Source organism: Geospiza fortis, unplaced genomic scaffold, assembly GCF_000277835.1.
Source record: "Geospiza fortis unplaced genomic scaffold, GeoFor_1.0 scaffold264, whole genome shotgun sequence".
Classification (NCBI taxonomy): Eukaryota; Metazoa; Chordata; class Aves; order Passeriformes; family Thraupidae; genus Geospiza; species Geospiza fortis.
Window position 1 is genome coordinate 4,478,952 of NW_005054332.1, and position 26,292 is coordinate 4,505,243.

The following is a 26,292-nucleotide window of genomic DNA, read 5'->3' on the forward strand; positions in this document are numbered from 1 at the left end:
TTCCAGAAATGTCTGTGTGAGGTAGAAGAGTAAGAGTGCCAAGGCTGCTGATGAATAAGAGACTTTGTGATGAATCTTGTAAAATTGGACCTTTTCATTCAGAGAATAGTTCTCAATTACTGAGTCTTTTGTTGCCTTTTTTGAATTGCCAGGGAGAGGAGGAGATGTTAAGTGTTGTCCTGCAACACTTCCCTCTAGCCTACCTGAATTACCAGAGGGGTGAATTGCTTTGACAGGGAGGGGGGGTGGGTGAGGGAAAATGCAGAGGAAGTTGACTCAGTTTGTTAAATCTGGAGATGCAGCAATTGTATTACCTCACTTCTGAAACTACACAGTTTTGGGATATTTATATTTACATCAGAAGTTTGATTTTGAACTTGCTGATCCAAGCTGAGAGATGATAATGAAAACTTTCAGCTTTGAAATCACCACTTTTTAAACAGATATTCAGGTCTTACTGACACCCAATTCCTTGGAATAAATCTGTAAGATTAAAGTTTTTTTCTATTCCAAACTGTTTTGCAACAATATTATTATTCTAAGATTTGGTTTATTTGTTGATACTTCAGCTTGGAGCTTCCTCCAAGGAGAATTTGGATTGCATGTATATTTTATCCAAGCTATGTCAGAATCCCAAACATACATTTTTTTTTTCCTGCACAGGGTTTTCCTGCTGTAACAGCTGGAGCACTGTGGTAGTTTCTATCTTGACAAGGTGATGTGCAGTGTGTGGTCAGGGCTGCAGCAGCTGTCCCAGGAGTGCACCTTGGTGAAGTTAACCTTCATGCCTCAAATGGTAGTATCTGATTGCTAACAGGCAATAGTAATATGTGCACTTAGATGTGTGAGCTGTCACTTCAAGAAGGGGCACTTGATGCAATGGAGGAGCTGCCTTCTAGTTTGACAGGAGTCCTTGCTTGTGAAAGCTTCTGGTTAACAGAATTGAGTCTCACAGGCTTGTCTCCAAACCCTTGGTTCTTCATTAGATCTGACAGGGTGTCATACACAAGTCTTTCAAATTAATCCATTCTTTGAAATTCCTGTGATGCTTTTTAACTTAAATACCTTGAGAGAGAGGGAGTGAGAGAGGGAGTGAGGGAGTGAGAGAGTGAAGTGTCTTTAAATAGCTCCCTATTTTCTCGTATAATTATTGTCTCCATTTGCAATGTTTCCTTCTCTCCCCAGCTGTAGTGGGCAGCCCTGCTGCAGCAAACACAGTAGCATCCTTTCAGCATTGCTGCCAGAGCCATCAGTTTCCAGCTTCAAGGGAGCTGCCCTGTCTCCACAGATCCTTCCAGCTTTTTGTGTTGGCTATGGTGCATTGGCTTGGCAGCCACTCTTGTCTGGGAGAGCTTTTTAGAGACTCCTATGCTTATTTTTGTATGGAAATCTTCTGGACAAAATGTCTAACTCAGGAGGTAGGCAGCTGCTTTCCACACTGCACCACCTTCTGTGTTTCACTTCTTTATTGTGTACAAGGGGTTTGGCTGGGAAGGCTGTGCTCCCTCTCTGTGCAGCTTGTTCTTCTGAGCAGTGGCAGCAGCCAGCATCCCTTCAGATCTCAGGGGAGACCTCGGAATGCAGTGGCAAACACCCAAATCTTTTCAGTGCTGGGGGAATGCTCTGGCAGGGGGCTTGCTGAGGAGCGCAGCAAGATATCTAGATGGGGCTACTTCCCTCCATCACCAGGCAAGTAAGGAGAGAAACCAGAAGTGGGTACAAGTTTCAAGAGCAAGGCAGCCTCTTCTCCCTGTGCCTGTGAAGGAAGCACCCCAATCACCCATGCCACCAGCTGCACCCGATGCAGAGCTGCACTGATGGCTCTTCCCTTCTCCCTGCAGCCTGAACATGTCAGATGGGCTCTCTGCTCTCCCTGATGGTTTTGTTGTGGCAGGGCATGCCAAGAACACAGTCCTTCTGAAGAGCTTCCCACATTTATGGGGATAGAGCCTGCCTGCCTGACTCACACAGCGCAGAGGAGTGAGTGGTATATGTTGAACTTGTTCCTGATTTCTAATGTGAAACCTTGCTCACTGATGTAGGGGGAAATGACAAACACATGCCTCTTTTTAAAATGCTTTCTGTGACCAGTTTTGTCCTCCACCCTGCAAAAAAATGGTATTAATGGCATAAATAATTTTTAAGGGAATGAGTCCTGTCATAAACCAACATTGCTGCTTTTGCCCACCTAAGAAAATTCACTGTGGAATCAGTTCTTCTAGCTGGGGAGCTCAGTGCTGGCCTCTTGGGAAGCAGATAGCTAGACCCCTGCAGAAAATAGAGCTGTAGACATATGGTTCCCTGCAAGTGTGCTGAGATACCCTTTTCTCTTGTGCCAGCAGGTGACAGTCTCCCCTCCCAGCAAAGGGACTTTATCAGTCTCAACTCTTTAACATTACTGTAAAAGTGAGGCTCTATTCTTAAGGCAAGATGGAAAATCTGGTATCCTCAGTTTTCCGTAGACGTTTCCTAGTTTTTTTAATGGACTTATAGAAGCTACTGATTTAAGTCAGAAAATACTGAATATTGTGAAAATTGCAAAGCGCGCTTGCCCAAGAGAATTTGTGGCTGTATATCACACTTTCTCCAGAATGGTGTGGAGTGGAGGAATTTTCTGTCCATTCTGAAGATTTGGGTGCTTTGTTTTGTAAACCAAAAAACTGGGTTGTTGCCTAGTGTTGTTGCTACAGATCTCCAAGACGTAGCGTCCAGGACTGAACATGTTTTGCAGGATGTTTGCTCTCTCATCACTGCCCTCTTTCTCTAACCCCAGCTTGCCACTTCCTCCTTCATTTAATGAAAACAGACGGTTCTTTATTGTATTGTTGTCAAAATGTAATATGATAGTGCTGCAGGACTGCTGGTGGAATGGTACCAGGTATTTGGTATTTTCTGTTTCAGGGAGATCTGCAGCTGTAAGAATGGCTTCTGTCTTACTCGGTCCCTATGCAGGAAGGGAAGGCAGGTTGGGAATTTTTTGTGGTGTGGCACCATCTGTGCAGACACGAGCCTTTCCAGAGGCTGCAAGTAGGTGTGGATGGTATTTCTCACCACATGAGAAAACCTCCAAGTTGGAAAACCAAATAGATGTGAAACCCCATGCAGAATCTCCGAAATATCCAATTTCAGATCACATTTTTTTCCTGAGAGAAGTTAGGGCAGATCTGTGTTTGTATAAAGGCATTGGGATTATTTTGTCCCTGGCCTCTCATAGGAGAAGCAGGTGAGGTTTCCTTATAGAATGTGCTTTTAGTTAGCTGGTTCTGATCATGTGCTGTAGATATTCCTGCTGTTTCTGTTTTACCTTCTGTTGTGCTCCAGGTGAACCAGTACATACTACAGTATTGTCTTTCCTGCTGGGCATACAAATAAAGCAGGACTGCTAAATTGTTGTTTCAGAACTGCTTCTTGAAAGACACATCCATCATTTTGTGGACAAATTCAATATCCAGAACATGCTTTCTTCATTTTTGAACATGTCTCAGGAAACATGTTATCCTATGGGTTATCCCATGAACACACTGTTCTTTGGAAGTACTGTTGACTGCACTCATTAATGCATAGTGAAAAATCTCTTATAAAGAGAACTTGCCTAGCCTGTATGGAAAAGTACCTTAATTCTCCTGTCTTTAAAGATTACTTTAATTTTGGATCTTCTCTCTCAACAACAGGTTTAAAATAGGACACTTATTTATAAGTTTTCTTGGACAATTAAGTCATTAAGGCAGTCTCAAAATGAGTCAATAGCAGTAGCAACCTCCTGTTCTCTCAAAGAAGGATGTGTAACTTTTTCTTCTAGCTAAATTGTATATCAGAATTTAAAAAAGGCTTCTTGTAAATATTCCCTTGCTGAAGGAGTGTTCAACCTGCCATTGGATCCAATTACATTCCCATATGAAATCATCCTTTGACCCACTAGTATCTTGTATTTTTTCTGGCAAGTAGAATACATGCAACATAAGCCCTGAAACTGGATTCATACTACAGTCATTGTACAAATTAATTTAGAAGTGGCAAAGTCTTTCCATATTCTCCCAGTATATATGCTGATTAATATTTTCTAAACTCATTCATACCACATAATATTTGGGTTTGGAAGGGATGCCTGGAGGTCTATGGAAGCTGCACACTTTGCATGCTGCAACAGTGCTTTCCAACCTGAAGGAAACTAAATCAGGTCCTCATACACCCTGCTTTCCTGATTGAAGATGAAACCACTTTTGGCTCAGTAGCTTTCAATTGTACTGCTGATCTCCCAACAGTAGTACACTGCTATTGATTTCATCCTGAGTAATCATTTCACAGCTGCCCTTACATCATTGCCCTGTTTTTGTCCTTCGCCCTTGACTGAGCTTTTGAGCAATGAGCATCTGGTGAAGGTGATGACAATGATGAAAATGTAACCATTCAGAAAAAAAAAAAAAACAGCCAAGGATGTTTGCACCAAGAGGTTGTGTTGGGTATTCAGCTTCATAGGTGAAGCAGTAAAATTTTGTCAGGAGGTCATTCATTTTGAGAGTAATTGAACAGGGCATTGCAAGTTTTCATCTCGTGTTATGAAGAGTGGTCATGCTGGTCAAAATGTCAAGCTAGTAAAAAGTCACCTCTTGATTTTTCTTTTAAAAAGAGATCAGCCAGATCTGCAGCCTGTCCTGTGTGGTTTTGTTACCTACTATATGCTGACATCATTTGGATCTAGCTACTGCTGAAATAAAAGGCCATTTTGCTGCCTGTGTTCACCTGCTACCTTAAGCAGAGAAGAAAGCTCATCCTAAGAGATGGATTCAAAGTATTTCTCTCTAACTGCCAGATTAGGAGGGCTGTTTGCACCCATGTGGGCACGTGAGAACTGAATAATTGTAATAGTCTAGTTTCTTTTACAGCCCCTCAAGGCAAGTGTTTGTGATTATTTGCTGTAAGATACAAATCAGAAGCAATATGTGCGTTAGGATTTGGGAACCATCATCACATTACCGTAGTGTAAGAGGAGAGCCTGGGTAAACTTCCTCATGCTAAGGGAATTTCTTGCAACACCCATGTTCTACAGCATAGATGTCATGAACTATTTTAAAATGATACCTCTTGAAAGCGAATTGCTGAATTTCTCTTTTTAGTTGATGGATCAGAAAGCCATTACCCTCTTGTACAGCTTTTGCTCCAGTATCCTGCATAGTCATTTTGCTGGGCAGCGGAGGGCACAGAAGGAAGGAAGGTCACTGCATGCTATGAAACCTCTCCTGCAGCCCTGCATTAATAGATTCCATTTTTCTGGCTTGTGTAATACCTGTCAGCTGCCCCTTGTGCCGTGTTTGCACAAGGATCATTCCTGCAGTGTATTTGGTCCCAGTTTGTGCTGTGGCTGAATTAGATCAAGCCAAACCAATATATAACACTTTTTTCTCCTGCTTAGGTTGACCCTGGGTGTAAACCTGTTCTCTGGGGCTATGTCTGGTTTTATATATGTGCTGGGTCAAGGTATTAACTGTTAGTCAAAGTTGCTGGCTTGTTCATGGTTCATTAAAAATAAAGCAGACAAGCTAACACGGAATCGACTGCTCCAAAGCTGTGTTAATGTTTTCCTTCCTGACACAGGTGGGGACCTGAGCTCTTTCCTCTTACGCGTGGTTTTGTATGCAAGAAGCTTAACTTGTGTTTAAAATCTCACTTGTCAGTAAAAACAGCTGTGTTATGAAATACAAAAGCTCATCTCATCAGTAAAGGAAAATACTCTTTTGCCCTGTAACACAGTACATAACAGGGCAGTGTGGAAGTGCAATCTCTCTGCCTAACAGAAACGTGTAAGTCAACTCTGAAACTCTAACTGATGTAATTTACTGACCCTTAGTGCCTTTCTCACCTTCTGAGCATGTCCCTTAGGCAGTTTGGGAGCTGCCCAGTGCATTAAAGGACACCTGAGATGCTTTGTGTTCCCAAGCAGTGCCGCTGCTTTTGTGGATGCAGTGAGAGCTGTACTCCAGTTGTAGAACTCCTTTAACCCTGTGGGGGTAACAGCAGCTTTTGGTGCTGTTCCTGAGCACCTACAGCTCTGAGATACTTCCAGCCTTGTCCCTTCACTTCTATTCAGAAGTGGTGGTACCACTGTATCACTCAGATGGTGGGTTGGGAGGATGCCTTGTGGAGGTTGCATCTGCTCTGTAACTCCTCTACCCAGAGCAGCACAACTCCTTGTGACTGCTGTGCTCTGCTTTTGTCACAGTGGTCCTTGCTGTGCCAGAAAGCATCCAAATGAGACCTTCCACCCTTCTTCGGCTTCCTCAGGGTAGATTAATTGCACCCTTGAGAGTAGTAATAAATGTGTGTTTGAATTTTGCTATTTAACTTTTATCTTCCGTTCTCAGTGTTTCGATTAAGGCAAATTAAAAATGAATCACATAGCAGCCTGTATTCTAAGGTCATGCAAGTTAGCAATTTGAATTCATTGAGTATGATGGGGGCATAAAGATAAAATGAGAGGTTTCAGGGGGTCTTACAATACTAATTCTTTAGGGGTGAGCAAAATAGCAGACTGAGATTTGCAAGACTCAGAGGGATCCTGGGATAATCAAACCATCCACAGGTCTGGAATCCTGTACAGTGAGATCCTAGATAAATATCCAGATATGTAGACTATTAGATAATCCATATTACATTGTCTTTTCTTTGTCAGTGCAAAAAATACTCTACTGCCCAAATGGGGACAAAATGTCAGGTACACTTTCATGAGTATGACCACATCTGCTCCAAGTATCCTGCGCTTATTTTAATTCTGGCTGGAGATTTGTCTCTGGTTTCACCCTCTGCAAGGTGGGATATTGGCACCACCAAATACCTTTCTGAACAGCTAAACTAAATGTTACCTTTTTTGGAAAAAAAAATAGGCACTCAGTCATCTTCTTAATAATAATGATAATGTATTTTTATAAAATATCTTACGTAATTTTCTAAAATCAAAGCACTGGGGCCTAAATAGCTGAGCTTCATTAAGCAGATGAAATGAAAGAAGAGAAGCATCTGGCAGAAGAATGGAGGGCAGTGTAAAAATAGAGGCATATGGTGGTTTGAGTAGCATTAGTAATTTCTGAAATTACATTGCCTATGAACCTCTGCTCCATTCAAAGTAGAAGACTGAGCCAACAGAGCCAATTTTCAGGACTTTCACACAGTGTTCCTTTCTTCCTGAAATAAGTTTGGGGAAATCAGAGGTGCCTTCTGACCAGCAGAATTTTTTGCCACATGGACAATTCTATAATGTACCCTAAAAAAGTCTTCAGAAAGCAAATCAGTTTGTTCTTTTAAAAAAAAATGCTGTTTTCCTAAAACATGTGCCCTGATTCATTGTGATTGGTCGGTATAAGGATTATGGAGAATATTCCTTGTATAAGCACATCCCTTGTTTGTACATATTTATCTGTATAGACTGTATGAAGAGGCTGGCTTGCTTGGTGCTGGGTTGTGGAGTTTTTGCCATAACGTGGCGTAACGCAAACATGCATTTCAGAAACACTAATGATTTTTCAAACTTTTAATCTTGAGTTAAAGAGTCAGTTTCAAACTTCTATTGTAAACTCCTTGTTTCAGGCTTTTTGTTTGTTTATTTGGTGGGTTTGTTTGTTTATTTTTGCATTCCTTTGTTTTTTTCCTTCTCCTCCCTTACATAATTTTCCCCTACTCTCCACTGTCATCATTTGTGTTCCTTCTAAGAAATGTAGCTGGGTGTAGATGGTAGTGCATTCTTGCAGTACAACTGTATGTCTCAGTAAATCTGGAATCAGTGTCTCTAAAGCTTGTAAACCACAAGTGTAGGAAAATGAAATGATTCTCTCAACAGCACAGAGAAAGCCTCTGTCAGACCTGGGACTGGAATACAGGATATACATATTCTGGTCACATCACTGGACCGTGCTACCTCTATGTCTACTTGCTGTTTTGTCTGTCTGACCTTTTAATCGTTCTCATCTCATTGCTCTCCTAATTTGAGTCTTCTCAAACAGTCCAGGCTGCTTCAGGCCTGGCCACTCTGGAGCTGCTTTGGTGTATGTGCTCATCTGGCTCTCCGTAATGCTTTCCATCATGGTTGTAACATAGGCAGGACACTGCTGCTTCTGGGATCATAAATATGCTCGGTAATGATATCATGGGATATGGATATGCTGCTTATTAAGTAAGACTTCAGAATGTGTAACTGCTGTTGTCTATGGAGAATAGGGTCTTCAGGATTATTTCTGATTTATGTAATTGTGGACACCATTATATTTAGAGACTGAATGTTTCCTAAAGTAGAGAAAGTTTTTTTGACAGTTTGTGGAAAATGCCCTGGTGTCTCTGACTGTACTGTACAATTGATGTGGTGTAGTCAGTGGGGATTATGTTAAATGGGAAATGCATATTTTGCTTTAATAGTTAAAATGCAAGAGCACCTTACTCCACTGTAAGAAGAATGGCAATTGACAGCTTGCTAAAGGAGGTTTTCATATTTTTGAGATTTTAATAGTGATAAATACAATGATCCTGTATGCAGAATGCTTCTAGTTGTGGAACAGTTTTCCCACATAAAGGTGGTTAAAATTTATTTATAAAATGGAAAAGCTGTTTAGCTCTGTAGAAGGTGGTGAGACCTGTGCTGATTTGGAGTTAACCCTGGAGAGGTTCAGCACTGGGGCTGTTTAATTTCACTCAGTTTCCCATTAACAGCTGCAAGTGCTCAGCTTTTCATGTACATTTCTAAAGCAATTTGGTTAGCAAAAATGAGATGATATAGAAGTTGATTCTCTCAGAAAACTCACTGGTGAGTTTTACTGTAATTTAGTATGGTCTAATGGTCACCTTCAAAGTGAATTAAGTGAAAAATATACATTATCACTGTTCATACTTCACTTAGTCCCATTTTTGAGGTGAAGAGATCTGGAGGAACATGAGTAACTCAGATAAGTAGCCTAAGATTTCTTTATGAAGCTATGCTAAATTAATTAATCACTGGCTGCTTTACAACATCACATTATTTTTTTTGTGTCAGTTTAGTAAAGTTGGTTTTAAATCACAATCTAAGTCACACTGGCATATCTTATTCACGCAAAAGAGCCTGTGCATTTTTCTTCCTTTTCCTACTAGAACCAACAGTTCTCTAGCCACTACTAACATGTCCAGCCTGAGAGGTGTTTTGTCCTTCAGCACTGTATTCTTTATTTCCATTTAGGTTTTGGTTCACTGTGTCTAACAAGTGGTTAACTCCAGTATTCCTGCTTAGTCAGTTCATTCCTATTTTTGCATTTTTAGAGTTGATTGTGCCTATGTAAATGTGGAACTTTGCCCTTTATTGATTGCATCCTCTTTATTCCAGACCCTTTCTGCAATTTGAAATGACTTTGAAAAGTGACCTCTCTCTAAAGAACTTGAAACTTTACCCACTCTGATGTTAGAGAGAGATTTCACAAGGATCATGTCTGTTTTCTTGATCCCAAATGGGACTGTTGAACTAAACTAGACCCAGCATATACATATATGGGAGCCTATCAGAAATTTCAGGACAGTTTGATAAAGAAACTTTCAGAGATAACTACTGAGCTATTGATTTTCTAAACCACTTGGGACCCTAGCTTTCATCTATAGGTTGTATTTTCTTAGTTCGTGTGTCAGTGTCAAAAGCCTTACTGAATTCAATATGCATACACTGCTTTTCTTTTTGCCTACTGTGAGGTTACCCTGTCAAAGAGGAATATGACATCAGACATAATTTTTGACCATTTTTGGGCTGTTAGAGGTTTTTTATCTTACTTTTATTCTTGTATTCTACTTGTGGCTGCTTAACCATTTATTTCTGGGTGGTAAGGGCAGGGTGGCAGTTTGTAATTCTTTTAGTTTTTCTTCTTTTCACCTTTTCAATGACAACCTTGATCTTCCTTTGTAGAATTTGTCAATTTTCTGTCTTCTCAGCAAGTTTATAAATACAAACCTAAACAGGTGTAGGGACATTGTTTCAGTATTTTAATTGATAATATTTTCCAGAATGTCCTGACCTCCCCCTTATTTTCTCTCATGGGCTTTCTTTGGTATAACAAGACAAGGCAGGAAAATGAGCAGCTATATTGGCTTAGTTGGACCAAAAAGCTTCTCCTCCTGGCCTCACACAGTGGCCAGAAGTGTATGGCTGGGGAAGAGGAGGAAGGAAAACTGTCTCTCCCTCCCTTGACTCCATATGATCCTTCAATATCTACATCATCCTTTTTCTGGATAAGATGGGGTTGGATAACAGTGACCTAAACTTGATTTCCTAAATTCCATAAATGAATGTGTGTGCTAGTTTCTGCAGTTAAAACAGTTCTTTTGCTGCAATGTAATTGTTGCTGGATATTTCAATAATAAATGCTTATATCTTCATCAGAGCTTTCTGGTAATTTTTCCTGATGTTACCCTATGACTGCTGTAGCTGAACTGTTCTTTTATTCTAAACTGTGGCATGGCTTTTGAAAGGGTGCCTGGCCTAGAGAGTTAAGCCAACTACTTATATATTGTGTGAGAATTGAATGACTGCAGCATTATTTTGGGGGTATGAACATGACTGATAAAAGGTTTATCTAAAATGGTTAAGCAGCATTGTTTACATTTTAAATGAAAACAGTAAGTTGCTTTTAAGGAAGAGTGATGAAAGAAGGATGGCAGACTTTGATGAAACATTAGAAGATAAATACAAGGTGCAGGGTACCTTTGGTACAGCTGGGTGAACATACTGAAGTCATGATGCTTTGAGCTGAAGAGCTGTAAATTTGTGTAAGGTTTAGAGACTGGTCCATGAGATGTGAGTGTCAGTGTTACTTGTGTGTTTTATGAAGCTGATGATTGGGCAGATTAGGCTCTGCAAACACCTCACCAGGTCTAGGAATCCAACCCAATGCTTTATTTGCTTGTCGTTCATCTGTGAATGAAAGAAGAAAACAGTATAATTTTATTTCAGTGTTGCTCACAGCAAGTCTGAAAGGTTCTGTTGTTTCCCTTGGTTGCTTTAGTTTTCATTACAGCAGTGTTCCAAACACCACTGTCTTCTCTGAATGTGCTGGAGGTCTCCATGGAGAGCCAGCATGGTCAGGATGGGCAATATCCTGCTCTAGGCTGCAGGCTGCTATGATGCAGGAAAGACTTTGGCAATTGTACTGAAGTGATGCATCTTCCTGAACATAATCCAAAGCAAAACAAAGTAACACAAAGGATTTTTTCTTCCTTTGGCACTTTTGCTGTGATGCTTACTCTGACATCACCTTTCCAGTCATTCATGTGGCATCCCAGGAGAGGCAAGACATGAATTTCTAATGTAAGTAATAAACAGGAGTTTTCCTTCTCCTCAACTAAATACGTAATTTAATATTGCAGGGACAGAGGATATGTTTTTTTTGGCAGGTAATTTTTAAGAGTCTTCCACACAATTTTTATGCCAAAACACTTCACTTAAGTAATTCTGTTACAGAGGGACATTAAGAAGCTCAGGCAAGAAAGGCAAGACATTTTCTCCTTGGGTTTGAAACAAGTTGGAAAGTAGGTGAGGGAGGGAGGTTTACAAAGGCTCTTCCAGATTCCATGGGCAGGGAAATGTTTTGCATTAGCAGTGCATTTGGATGGGCACAGAAGAGGCCTGTGCTGCTTCAGCCAAGAGGCAGGAGCATCCTCTAGGGAAGTGATGAAAGCAAGCTCCCAGCTCAAGGGATGTGAAGGCAGAGCTGTGCCATGGAGCTGTGCAGAGTCACGGTGCTTTCTGATGCTCTGGCTCTGTCCTGCATGGGCACCACCAGTCATGTGGGACCAGTGCCAGAACAAAATATGGCCTCATCTGAGTTGCTTACAGATGAGGAACATGTGTGTTGCCCCATCATGTCTTGTTTAAATTTGTTAATGTGTAATAATGTGAGAATTTAGCAAGTTACCCCATTCCTCCCCACTTCCCTCTGCATTGAGGCTGCTGCTTGTACTGTTTCCTTTCTTCTTTTCCTTCTTTCTCTTTTAATGTTCACCAGAAATGTGGAATAATGGAGTTTTACACTGCTGCAGCAAGTGTAGCACCTGCCATGTGAAATGTCTCCTTTTCTCTTTGAGTGAAAGCCTTTAGCAACACTTCTCCCAGACGGAGATTAAGGCCTTGGAATTCCTGTCTGGGGTGGACATTTGATTAATACAGGGTCCTTTTATTGTCACCCTGCCTTTCTGCTCTTCCTCATTAGAAATCAGTGACTCTTCCCCAATTCATTCATGACACAGAGAAAAGAATGTCTAATTATACATATAAATACAGAAAATATATAGCATGCATTCAGCTAGTAAAATGAGCTATTTTCCCACGTGGGGAGGGGATTAAGCAGGGGGGCATTTGTCTCCTGCAGCTGCTGGTAGAAGCCTCTGACAGATGGCAGTGCTATATATACATATATGTGTGTGTATGTATATTATATATATATATATATGTATATGCACATGCATGTATGTGCACACACAAGCAGGAGAACTAAACACAGTTGCTGTTCATAGGTAATTTTGTTTTGTGTTTATGTTTTAGTGAAGGGATGTGGTGGCCTGAAGTTGTGGGAGGTTTTGCCTTTGAAGGTTGGAAATAGTTTTGCTCCTGCAAGCTACTGTTTCAGTTAGCACTTGACAGCGCCATTGGATGGAGAGGATTTATTTGCTGGGGATTATCCAGGGAGGGGTGTGGGGGTGTGTTTTGGTCACAGCATGGTGCTCTGGGGACATAATCCTTCCCCTAAGCAATTGCACAATTTACAGAGATAGAAATGGGTATGTTGATAGTTTGCTGTAACTCTTTTAGCCCTTATCTCCAAGGTTTTCTCCACTTTTTAGTGATGCAGTCCTTCCAGACACAGCCAGAGTGAATATGTTCATCAGTTCACCTGGGGTTAGAGTTCCACAAGTGCTTTTCTGCTCTGCTCTCCCTGCTGCCTCCCAGCTCATGCCAGGGCTGGTATTTGGGGCTTGCTGCAGTTCCCTTCAGCCTGGCTGGGAGCATGAGCACAACGTCTGTGGTGCAAAGCCAAACCAAAAACAAGCTCTCTTGGACTCATGTTTATCCTGTGCCAGGGCAGTGTGGAGGGACTGCTGATGCAGAGAGAGGTGGGAGCTGCTTGGGGGAGACATTTCAGGTCCAGCTGTTACCAGAGGGGTTTTGATGGGGAGCAGAAGCTTTCTTCTGAAGTGGCAGGATGGTTGTGTGCAGTGTTGGTGGTGAAACCAGTGTGGCCAGGGCTTGCCTTACCCCTGGAGCTTGGGGCTGCAGGGTTTGGAGCTGTCTGGAGCCTAGCTAAAGGGGTACATGCCAAAGGTGGCCTGAGCAGGGTTACCAGGCTCAGTGTGATAGGTGGTGGTACAGAAGAGAAGGAAGAGGGAAAAATCACCTTAGGTATCTATAAACCATAATGCAGAGTGTAGAAAGTAATGTGAATAAAACCATACATACATATATATATATATTTAATAAATATGTAAATATGTCAAATATACATATATATATATATATATATAATGTATCAAATTGGTAAGGAAAATTTTGCTTTGCTCACCTTCTTGGTCTCCTTGCTCAACCCTGGTGGTCTTGTAGTTTTGTCATTCAAGTTTCTGACAGAAGTAAGGATCAAAACAAAAGCCCCCCAGCAACTGTGGTTCAAGATGAGTTCAGGTGAAATGAACATGAATGAGGCAGATGTACTTGGACAGGTGCTTTGTGAATGCTTTCTCAATGTAAGATGCTTGTCTGTCCACTGCTATGGAGGTTCTGCCTTCAAAATGTACTGGATCCACTCCAAACCATAAGGTGGCAGTGGCCAGAACATGCCTTCCTTTATCTTTCAGTTGGTTTTACTTCTGTTTTTAATGTTTCAGCATAGTAAAGTTTTTATTATCCCAGTACTTCCCTGAGAAGCTTATTCTACTGCTATGTAAATTGACCTGGTTAATAACTCAGTTTCAGTATTAACTTTTTTAATGCATTGTTACATGGGTACCTGACACTGTCAACTTTCTTTGGTAGTGGTGCTACAGATCAAGAACCCAAAACTAAGACCTCCTAGAGAGGGTGTTTCCACAAACACCTGTTCACTTTGTTTGTGGAGGTATGTCTCCAGCATAGAAGGAGCTTCATTCTTGCAGCTCTGGCAAATGAGCTGTGACACACTCTTACTGATGCTGCTGCTGCAGGTAATCAGCTAGAGGTTACTTTCCTGAATGAAATACATTTAAATGGCAGGGAAGGAGAAGACTGGTTTATTTTGATTGCTTTTCCCCATGATACTTGAATACTGCACTATGTAATATGAACAGTTATATACAAAGATTTTTTTTCTCCACACAATACCATAAATCAAGAGAGAGTTTTAAAAAACCCACATTGCTTTTCCTGACTTTGCCTTTTCCCCTGAAGAGCCCAGGAGCTGAGATCTGAATACTTCAAATGAACATGTTGTTCTATTTATGCTGAATAAAACTATAGATTTTTATGTTGGATAATGTATTTCTGAGGCAAATATCATCACCTGAATGTACCAAACCTTTACAGTCAGCCCTCTTTATTTATGTTTTCATTCCCAGATCAGTGCTAGAGGAATAGTTATAAAACTGCTCATCAGAGGTTTTGATAAACATTTTTCTATAGCTGCAGAGTGATTAAGATGTAATAACATGTTTGAGATATGTTTGAGGAATAAAGCACTTAATAACCTAGCGCTATACTAGCTATTACAGAACAGCTGTGGGTTTCTTCTCCTTACCAAAGAGGTGATAAATTAGGGTATTTCACTGTGCAAACTCCATCCTCTTTCTTAGGTTCAGCTTCTTTTAAATTGACAAGAATGGGAAAATAAACACGACAAAAATAGGTATAATTGCTCAAAAATTCTTCATTCAGAGTGCATGAATATAAATTGGGGGCACAGGGGTGAATTTGGAAAAACAGAACACAAATTTACACTGTAATCTGTTTGTAACAGGCTCGAATGATACCAGTTTAAAAAGTGGGAGAGCCTTTGAAGGAGCTGAGGCAGCACTGGAAGCACTTGCTCGCTGGCTGGCTTGTGCATGCAGGCGTGTGTGGCTGCTTATTTTTCAGACAATTGTGCCAGCACTGTAAGAGCTCTTGTTTGGCACAACACCACTTGAGTGCACTGAGACTGGGCTGCTTGTTTCATCCCAGCATCTGGTGAGATTAAGTATTAGTGCTGCTGTTTAATGAACAGTGTGCGGATGTGCATGAGTATTTGGGGTTGTTTTTGTTTCCTCCGGTTTGTAGCCGACAAAGCTGTAGGGATGAACAAAGCCTTCCAGGCTGCCTACTACATAGATTAATTTACAGCTGCCAGTTTATATTAGTTGTTCTATTTATTCTGCTTCGGTGCTTTTTTGAGGAAAGGAGTATTTCTTAGTCAATTGTCTGGCAAAGAGAAAGGAATTCAAGAAATGTGAAGCAAACAAATTCGCGGTAATTAGACAAGCTTTTGGCAGATGAACTGTGTGCTCCCTTTTCTTATGATATTATGTTGTTACACAGAAGGACCGAAGTTTGAAAACAGAATTTAAGTTGAAGTCTGAACTTTGTCTTTACTCTCCTGTTCTCTGCATTGGTGATGCTGAGCCTTGATGAATGGCAGCTTTAACCACGTCTCCTGTCTGCCTGTTTAGCGTAGCCCTACGGGAGGTTTTGACAGGCAGAGCAGCTTAAGTCTCTTGTCTCTCTGCAGCTTTTATGATGCTTTAGATTTATCAGGAACCTCTACTGCTCTTCATTTGTGTTTCCCTGTAACTCTCCTTCTCTCTGTCTCTACACTTGAGTCCTGTTGCTGTGTGCTGACCACCTGATGCAGCCAGGACTGCTGGCTCTTTCTGCTGGAGATGTCCAAAGCTGTGCACAACCCTGCAACCCTGCACGCCCTGAGAGGCAACTCTGTGCATTAGGGGGTTATCCGTGAGGGCACGAAGTGACTAGCTGAGAGTTTATCCAAGAGCGTTATGGAAATGTCTGAATATTGATAAGGCAGACTGACTGATCTTGTCTGTCTTCTAAAATAATTGCTTTGGAGGACTCAAGTAGTTCAGAGGGGGATTAGGTGGTTTACTCAGAGCAGGATCAGGCACACTGGGGCATGTGCTCTTCTTCCCCACCCTCAGTGGAGCTAGTAATTTGTTGCCCAAATTATGGAGCATAAGATCAGACTGGGCTAAATATAATCTGGAGTGATCCTGCACAGGCCATTCTCCCTCTTCCTTCTGCTGGGTTGCAGGGTGAGGAATAATGCATGGGGGGCCTCTTTGGAAATCAAGCAGCAGCTAGGAAGACATGAGACACCCCAGGTGCTAAGAAGAGACCTTCAGGAACAGGAGCTGCTGCTCTCAGGACCCCACAGCGTCAGGGGAGCCCCTTCTCCACCGAGGTGTCCCTGATGAACTGTCAGCTCTGAGGGAAGGCAAGGAAGTGAAGTCTCTCTAATTCACTCATAAACCTTGGCAGGTAGCAATTAGAGTATCTAGTGTACTTGGATGAAAATGTCTAATGAGAGATCTGTCCTGCAGAGATAGATACAGAGGCATATGTACGTATTTATTTTTTTTCCTCCTGTTTTTTTTCTCCTCCCGAGAAGGTGGTTTTGCCTGACTGTTTGCTCTGTAGTAGGTGATTAGTAGCAGGCATGACACCGGTACTGTGATCTTTGCTTTCTTCTGTCTTGATTGGGCTTTGGCTTTGGAGCTTGCAGGTGCCTGTGACGATGGTGCAGGTGTTTGCTGTGCAATGTGCAGCTTCATTTGAGAAATGCTTTCTACTCCTCTTTTGATCTTTATCCTTTTGAAGGTCTTTGAATTGATTTGGAAATACCCTTTAATGAATGGGGTTTTTTTAACTGTTTCGTATCAGATGTTTCAAGTATATGTGTGCTCCGTTAATATGAATTTTGTTGACTGTATCAAAAGTTATTTGATATGTCCTATGTGAAAGATTTCAAAACCTTATTAGCTAGTCATGTTGTTTTTAAGGTTCTGTAGCAAAGTGGAGCTGGTACTGGATTTCTTCAAAATATACTTTGACATGCAGTGGGTACTTAGAGTTAAAAATAAAAAAAAAACCCAAAATCTTCTAAATGTACCAAACCCCAAAACAACCAGTGAATTATCAGAAAGAAAAATATTATATGTGGGTTTTTTTTTATTGTAACCAGTCTTTAAAGTGGTTCAGAATAATTAATAAAACGATTTTAAACCCACTATTTTTCATCATTTTAATGGAAGTATCATTCCCTCTAAAAACAGCTCTGCACAATATTGAGAAGTAGCAGTTGTATTGTATAAAAAATAGACCAAACAATTCACTGTTTACTAATACTTTTCTTTGTCCTGAAAAGACATATGTGAAAATACGTTACTTTTTGGTTACAAAGTAGAACTGTCAATTTTTACTTTTATATTTTATTGCAAGTGATTGTGTCTTTATTACCAGACATGCTAAGCTTTCACATTCTTAATATTACATGTAAAATTAGTTCTTAAAATTAAATCAATTCCTCCCAATGCCTCACTTACATGCCAGTTAAATCGGCTGCTCAAAAAAAGCTCTTAAGGAATCTTTTTGGACATAAAATCTCAGGGCATGTTGGGTCGTTTTCAGAAAGGGTGAAGCTGAGTGAAATGTTTTTTTTTTTCTGTTGCAGTTGTGGGAGGTTTTATTCCTGGGTTGAAATGGCAAAACATCAGCCCAGCCACGTGCCCATTTAACTGCTGGAGGGGATTAGATGTTCAGAATTATTTGCTCTGTGGCTGGGGTGGGTTTACAAGTGTGCTGCTTTGCTTTGGTCACATCCAGCTCCTCAGCCATGGACTGCAGCTGGTGGCAGCCTGGGTAGCTGTTGGCTGCTGTGCTTCTCCCTCTTAGTGAGATGAGAGCCCAGACATGGGATACTCTTATGTAATACTTTCAGGCAGTATTTTCCTTCTTGTTTTTGATACAAACAAGATGACCAATCAAATGGTTTTTACCTTAATTTGTGAAAAAATATATGGACAATTAAATTGCTTTGCTGTTGAATCACTGGTTTTTGTTTATAGAGTCACTTTCAGAAATTCCGTATGGTTCTCTTTTGTCAAAGAAATTTTATTTCTTGTTTTTTATCATATGCATTGTTTTATGTTACAGCTGAATAAAGAATCAAATTTCTTCATTACTACATGCCATACAGCAATCCTGAGTAGATGAGAGAAAACTAGAGTATATCTCAGTACCTGGCTTCTTCATTCCATGTAGTTTGTGCTGCTTTGGTAGGCATCTAAAATCATTGCACTTGTTTTGATTGCTATCAGAAGTCGAAAAGTCTGACAAAACTGCAGAGATACTTGGTTTTTTTTTTCTTTCTCTTGCATTCTGCAAAACCATTTATCTGTTTTTTTCTATTACACCACCTAAGTCAACAGAAGCTTCATCCTTGTCTGTGTGTGAAAGGGAAATTGCCCTCCTGTGCAGATGAGGAGGGAACAGGAATCAGACAGTATCTCTGTTAAGCTTCTTTAAACATTTACTAAGAGTTTTAGAATAAAACCTTTGACAAATGTTGTGGTTGAAGACTTTCACATCAAATGATGGTGTGGGTTTCCTGGTTTTCTTTTATGTGCACAAATGACTTAACAAAAGTAATGGCTGTTGACTGTATTATAGAAATATATATTCAGAGCATGCATCATTAATAAGACCTTGAAAATAATTGCTGTATATAAAAACACACAAAACCCCACAAAAAGACTTTAAATTACATGTTATTTTCTTTTGAACGTTTTCTTTTCAACTCCTGACTTGCTATTTTTTTTTTCTTTTCTTTCCTTCTGCTGCTTCTATTGGAGCTTACTCTTAAGAGCACAAATAAAGCAGAAAGTACTTGGGATATTTTTAGGGTTTTTTTTCAGATATCCAGGTTGTGGCTATCCAGTTGTGTTATCTGATTTTGAACCTTTTGCCCTTTTTATTTGTGCCGCAGATGGGAAGCAGGCAGTGTGCTGAGCAGGTATGCAGTCACCAGCACAGCGGGTGTGCCTTCTGACAGACCTGCCTTGCCTGTCCAGATGTGTCTGTGCATCTGCTCAGAGTTGGATTCTTATGGAAAGGCTGGAAATGGTCAGGAGTGGCAGTACAGCGAATCCCATATTTGGGATTTCAATATCCAAAACTGAAATGGGACTAATCCAGTGCCCTCACAAACATACATGAAAAGTATGCTTTTTAGTTTAAATTAGATGAGGAAAAGTAGTTCCTGTATTTTCTAATACATTTTAAACATGATGATTTGGAATGAATGTGAGAAAGTGAACAGGTCATTTTGCCAAGCCTGTCAGGTATTAGTTGAAACATCAGGCTATTCAAATTTGGACATTTGACTCTTAAACCAGCCTGTCTGCCTGAGACTCTCTTACTCTCTTTTAGGGAACGTAAAAAGACATTTTTTGTTCGAAGGGATGTTTAGAATCTCCAAATTAAGTGCCTAGTGTGGACTGCCTTCTGTTTCTTTCTCCATAAGCATGCTCTGCAGTCTTTGAAGAGAATGGGTCTGGGCTACTTGTGGATATGTATCCCCAGTTCCTTGTCCTTTCTGAAGGGTGGTGGTGAGGTGGGACAGTGTGGCCAGCAGATTCTTCTAGAGGAAAAATCTAACAGCCTGTTCATTTGTTTGAATTAATTCCTACATAAGGTGATCCTAAAACTCCCCATCTTTAGAGAAAGCTGAGTAAGTGACATTTCATAGGCTGTCCATTCTGTTATCTAAAGAGCTTTTCTGTTTTCATGTGGAGAGCACCTCATTCCCACGGTCACAGTGCTCCAGAGCCCTTTGTTCATCTTTGCCTCTCTTTTTGCCCACTTTGGATGGAGGGGTGTAAATCTCTTTGAAACATCCAGCTAAAATGTCAGGGTACTTAATGAATCAGTGTTGCAGCTACTTGTGCTCGTCATGAAACTTCTAAACAGAGAACAAATAAACAGCCAGTAAGTTCATAAATATAAAGGTTTGTTTTCATGCATGAACCATAACAATTCCCTGGTGCCTGTGCCTTGCAGCCTGTCACACTATCTGGTTTTAATGTGTGTGCCCTACAGTGTCTTTGCAGGCAGCTGAATTGTCCTTCCTTTGGCATCCCTAACTTTAAATGGAGTAAGTTCTATCTGCTTAAACTTCCCCTCTACTCTTTCTTCCCTTTCTCATTTGATTTTCTTCTGAAAAGCAGTAAAGAAACTAGCAAAAGAGAGGGAGTAAGGTCTAATGGGGAACTGCCATAGTTCAGTTGAACCTATACTTGAATTAAGAAGTGCTCCTTTTACAATTCATATTTTGGAGTTGTATTGCAGGGTGAAAATCCCTGTTTGCCTCAAAGAGTCTACATGGATTTTAATAACAAACATTACACCTGGCAGAAAGAATTCTTCAGCATGCTGTGTTACAGATCAAGATCCATGGACTAAATATTCCAAGATCGAAAAAATAGCCTAGAGATTTAAAGCTGTTTGTAAATATGAAAAATAACAAGCCTTGTAGCTTTCTGGGTATCAGGAGTTGGAGTGAAATAATCAAAGTTAACAGCAAATTCCCTGTGATATAATAGGGTCAGGGATCATACTTATATTCTGCTTAAGGTTTTGCATATGTGAGGTTAGAAATGGGTGAAGGTGGCACCAGAAATAGCTTTGCTGCTTTAAGGACAGCAAAATGAATGGTGGTTAAAAGGTGCTGGGAATCCTGTAGCCTCAGATGGGAGCTAAGGGCTATAATAACAGTTCAGAAGACAGTCTAGAAACTATTTTTAGCTCTTTCTTTAAGAAGATGGAGGCCTTGACACAGCAAAATATTTTCTCTAAAGGATGGCCAGTTCTTGTTGTACATGGGGTTTGCACAATCTAAGCAGAGGTGTGTGGAAATTAGAGGTGATGTCCCTTTGTGGCCAGAGGAAGGGGCCAGAAAGCAGCTGGGGCACTCCTGTGCCTGCATTACAGCTGTTTGCCTTTCTCCATCCATGGTAGAAGGAAATGTAATTAAATAAATCAAAACATTTCAATATTTAAGTTATCCAGCAAAGTGTATCCAGCATGGTGACTATTGCAAAGATTTGTGAGGAACTTGTGGGTTCCATTTAAGAGACAGAAGTGGAGGGAATGACTAATGTATTGCCTGTAAATAGTGTAAAATAATGAGTGGGAGGAGCAGGGAATTGCAGAGAATTGGCTCCAGGGTTTTGTCTTTCCCTTCCCCCTTGCACCTGGGTGGATCAATAGAAAGGGAGAGCAGTTGTGTAATGGCTTTTTTGCCCATCGCTGTGTGCTTTTAGTTTGACACATGCAATTTACTTGGAAAAGCTTAAGTAGCCTTAATAACAGAAAGTCCCAGCAGAGCTGACACTAATGGTCTCCCCCGTTGTCAGTCTCAACAGAGAGATTAAGAACTGAATGAACAAAGAGGCCCAATTACTATCTCCCGCTCTGGATGTGGCCGCATGAAAGCAGGTGTGAGCTGGGGCAGTGGCTCTTTGCACAGACTCTGCCATGCCCTGGTGTGAGAGGGGTTGTTACGGTGCTCTCAGGTTACTGCCATTGCTCAGGGCTGCTGCAGCATCGCCCAGGCCAGCTTGTTTTGCACTAATAGCGAAGTCCAGTCATGCCCTGATAATGCACATTATTGAACACTCTTCAGACACTCACCATCCAACACACTGTGCTAAACCCAGCCCAACTGAGTCTACCATTTTTTTCTACTCAGACAAATCATCAAATCATTTCACAGACAAATCATCTTTTCTTGGCCCAAGCTCTCAGGGAGGTAGCACAGTGCAGCTCTGCAGGGTGTGCAGCCACAGACAGACATGTCCCCACTGGACTGGACTTGCAGAAAGGTCTCAAAGAAAGCAGAACACTGTTTCTGCTTTCATCAGAGCTTGGAGTGACTTGGTTAATAACAAAATATGAGCACCGTCTGTGAATGGCTGCATACTACCCATTATGAGTGCTCTTCGTCAAATATATTATAAAGCACAGTGCCAGCTCTCTTTTGCCTCCCTTCACTAGGACAGGTTTGTACAATCAATCCAATATTTAGTTTAAAAAAAATTACTGCTGCATGTGCTATAATTTTGTGTCTGTTTTTTATGGCTAATGTGTGGAAGGCTTTAATTGAAACTCATTTCTCACTAAGACTGGCCTTTTTTCAGAAATTTTTCTCTTCTGTTTCTCTAGCTTGGCAGACCAAAGATTTCTCACCATTAGGAAATAAAACAAATGTGTTTCAAGAGGACTCTAGATGGGCTTTACCAACATAGGGTTTGATCGATGATGATGATGATGATGATGGAGGATTGATTTTGAAAAATACACCTTATTCTGTCTCAGTATTGAGGAAAAACATTGTCTTTCAGTGAACAGCTGATATTTGAAGATACTATCCTCTTGACAAACTGTTAAACCAAATCTGTCTCCCCTGGATTTAAAAGATTAAGACCTAAATAATACTTACAGCATCAGTATCAACATTGTCTAGCCTCGCCAGTCTTTGCTTTATAGCTCATTGTATTTTCCAACATCACGTAAAATACTTTACCAGGTACACCAGGTGAATGGTGGAGCTCAACATATTTGTATTTCAAAGGTAGTGAGATAGATACTTTGCATTTTATTAATTGAATGTAAAGTATATGAACATTTAACTGATATATATGAGCATATTTCATTGATGGTTCTAGAGAGGAACAACTGCTCTTGTACAATATAATAACTAATATTTATGCTGCTAAAATATACTTAATATGCATGAAAAATAATGGGTTTGGCTAAAACCAGGTTTGTACAGCTTTGTGTGTTTTTCATACAGCATAAAAAGGAGCACTGCACATCAAATGAATGCAATATTTAATCTAAAGTGAAATGTTTAACACTCATAGCAGCAGTTCAAAGATGAGGACAGCTTTATTAGTGTTTTAGAGTCACGCTCTCTTAAAATTGAATTCTCATCTTACTGTGATAATTAAAGTTTTGTTGTTGATCTCCAGTGATTAAATTGGCTCCCTTATATATCACAGTTACAGAGTTGGTTTTTAAAGTGATTTGTGCATACATCAGAAATTGCAGGGAAGGGAAAAAAAGTGTTAATAATCTTTACTAACAAAGACTTGCATGACTGATGAAAATAGAGGAGTATATGAATTTTCTATTTCCACCAAAACAAAATTTGAAATACCTCCTCCTTAATGGACTGGAGTGCATTTTGGGAAATACCTGTGTATTTCTTAAATCATATGCACTAAGCAAATACGACAGTTTATAAAGAAGTAGTAATTTGTTATAAATATTTACTCTACAGCCCCAGTGAGGTTTTTGACAGCATGGGCTTGTCCCTGGGAGATTCTTTTTTTTCTCCCTCCAGTTCTCTCTCAGCAATTGTTTTGAAGAGAATACTGGCAAAAGAAGCTTTTTCATTGTTTGTACTCTCTTCTCCTTTCTTAGAAGCCTTTCATTCTTCAGCAAAGGCAGAAGTTCTTTGCTTGCCCTGCTTTGCTAACCCTTCCACCTGCCCTGATGATCATGTACAATCTCAGGCCATTTCATTGCTTTTTCAGCTCTTCTCTTAGACCCTCAGGTCTCATTCCTCTGGTTTTGCAAGCAGCATCTGAACCTCTTCCATCATGAAAAAAGACCAGACCATCACCAGTTACGTTTGCTCTTCTGGATACCTTCTGCAATTCTCTTCTCCCCCGTATTGCTCAATGTGCTGTCAGTAGTTGTTGGTGGCACAGTGACTTTTCCAGTCCAGCTTTGCACATTTCACTCTGGGCAGTGCCTTTCCTGACCTCTCCCTCCTCAAAGGTGACAATGTGTGCTTCCTCCTCAGCCTCACATCAGCTGCCATCTCTCTGCAGTCCCTGATGTTCTTGAAATCCTGGCCATGCTTGTGTTCTCTGATCTCATACAAGATGTTGGGTAGCCTGCCTGGGCTCTTAAACTCCTCACAGCATTGCTGCTGGATCCCTCCTACTCTGTCTGCCACTCTGTCCAATTGCTGCTGCTTGATTTTCCTCACAAGTACAGAACAGGGATCTATTTCACCTTTTGGACCCTTTTCTTTGAACTGAGTTTCAGGTTGTTAGTAGTCTTTAATAAGTGATATGTAAATTAGCAGCATGTTATGTTAATTTCATACTGTAGATACTATTTGCCAGATAGACTGTTTGTATTGCTGTGGAGTTACTTTTGTTAGCCTGCAGTTTTCAGAGTATAGATAAGAGATAAGATACCCAAGTGAAATCACACTAGCTGTGTTCCCAATGACCCAACGAACCTGCTGAGGTGAACAGAATGACACAACTAATCAAATTATCTTGAATTAGACTTAGCTATGTTTTTGCATTAATGCATCTGGTTTGTTTGTGGTTTTTGGTTTGCTTTTTTGTTTTGTTTTTTTTTTAAAGGAACCTTCTATTTTTCCAGTTTGTACATGAAATTATAAGAGCACATAACCTATGGAACTTGTACCACCTCTGAGACATTTTAGGAACCTGTTTTCAGAGTACACCATTTATTCCTAAACTGAAGTAGCATATAAGTTCATCCAAGCTGTAAGAGGGGATGAGCCTGTCCAAGTTCCGTTTCTTGATTCTCACGTTAAGCCAGGTCTTTTTGCACATCATCTTGAACATGACTGTTGATAGTCTACCTGTAGTTTATATACAGTTTATTTATTTGGTTCTTTATATTTCAATTGGTATTTCCAATTAAAATGAAACAGCAAGGTGTGTTCACAAGACAGTGACATTGTCATTGACAACATAGTCAGCAAAACCAAAAGGTCAAGTCACAGACATAACTAGTGCTTAGTTTTCCAATGCCTGTATGCTTTTGTACTTAAACATATCTGCTGATCTGAATGTATTAGGAAAAAGGATAGCAAAAGCAGCTAAATTATGTGGTAATTTTAATTAGTAGGAAAGAGGGATGGTAAGGTCTTCCAACAGCATTTTCTAATTGAAGTCACTGAACTGGCATTTCAGCAATGATTTCTGCTTCAGAGATCAAGAGAGATTATTTATCCTTAGCAGTTTTCAGCTCTCGAAAGTTCATGCGGGCCAAGTGATTTCCATCATTCATGAACACTGTTGTGAACTTGTCCCTTTCCTGATTTTATTGATTTGTCACGTGATTTCTGGGAAGAAATTAAAGTCTCTGTTACATTTTCCTTGCCCTTACAAAGCAGTGAGAGCTGCACAGTTTTATTTTCAGAGGTCAGTTAGTGGGAACCAAACTGGAGAGCTGTGGTTGGAACTTGTTTATAATGGGAAGTGGGTGTATAAACCTCAGGAGGAAAAGCCTGGGTTTGCCCAGGTGTGTGCAGGCAGCTGAGTGCTGCAGAAAACACTGGTATTAAATTTCTGTGTTCTCATTGTGCTGTGATTCTCCATTTATGATGTGTTTTCCTCACCCAGGAGCAGTGTACAGAGACTTGCTCTTGCTGTCAACGCTGGAAAGACTGAAGCTGGCATCCCCATAGTCCTTCTCCAGAAGTTGCCTTGCAAGACACAGCTGTAAAATGTTCATCAGAAAAAACTGAACCATAGATCCTTAAGAGTGAGTAAAAAACAAATGTGACCTTTCTGAATTTTTGTCTAAAATGTATAAAAATAATGCCATGGATTTTGCGTTTTAGAGATGCATTCCAGTTCCTGGGTAACTAGGGATTGTGAAGAGCTTGGACTGACCTGTGGCACTGGGTTATGATATTTACATTGCACTGCTGTGTTCTTTGGGGTGTGTAGTTCGTTGCTTCCTCTGCTGTCCTTGTATGCCTCTGTTGAGCTCCATTTTTGAGGACCAGAGGTTTGAGGAGTGTCAAACATCGAAATGGGATTTCCCTGAGCAGGAGGCTAGCTTAGCTAGCTTGAATTCTTCAAGATAAAGTCACAGACTGTCCCCCTAGGATGCCCCATCCTCTGCACAAGGGTTTCCATGCACTGAAGTGTTCCATTGTTTCTGGAAACAAGGCACTCTCAGTGCTGGAGGACTAGCTGCTCTTGTGGGATCACTGACTAGGGCTTAGAAAATTAGACCTGAGAGTGTGATGTGATTTCTGAAGTCCATGCAGAAGATAAGTCATTACTCAGATTTGCTGATACTTTCTGCACTGGTTCATTTTTGCATCTCTTTTCCAATCTGAGTGCTTTCCCATGGTAAGTTAGAGTGCTTGCTCCACATGGTTACTCCCGCTCTTTGGTCCCACTGTCCTCAGCTTCCGTGACGGACACCTCTGATGGAAG

The 26,292-nt window shown here is 40.6% G+C and overlaps 1 protein-coding gene across 2 annotated transcripts in view; it reads left to right on the top strand.

Annotated features, from left to right (window-relative positions):
• ANKRD6 (ankyrin repeat domain 6) overlaps positions 1 to 26,292 on the top strand; it is an 87,262-nt gene that overhangs the window by 15,257 nt on the left and 45,713 nt on the right. For both annotated transcript variants that reach the window (XM_031057603.1, XM_031057600.1), the window contains exon 2: positions 25,465 to 25,606. The gene's annotated coding sequence lies outside the window, so the exon portion shown is untranslated. The remainder of the gene's footprint in view (positions 1 to 25,464; positions 25,607 to 26,292) is intronic.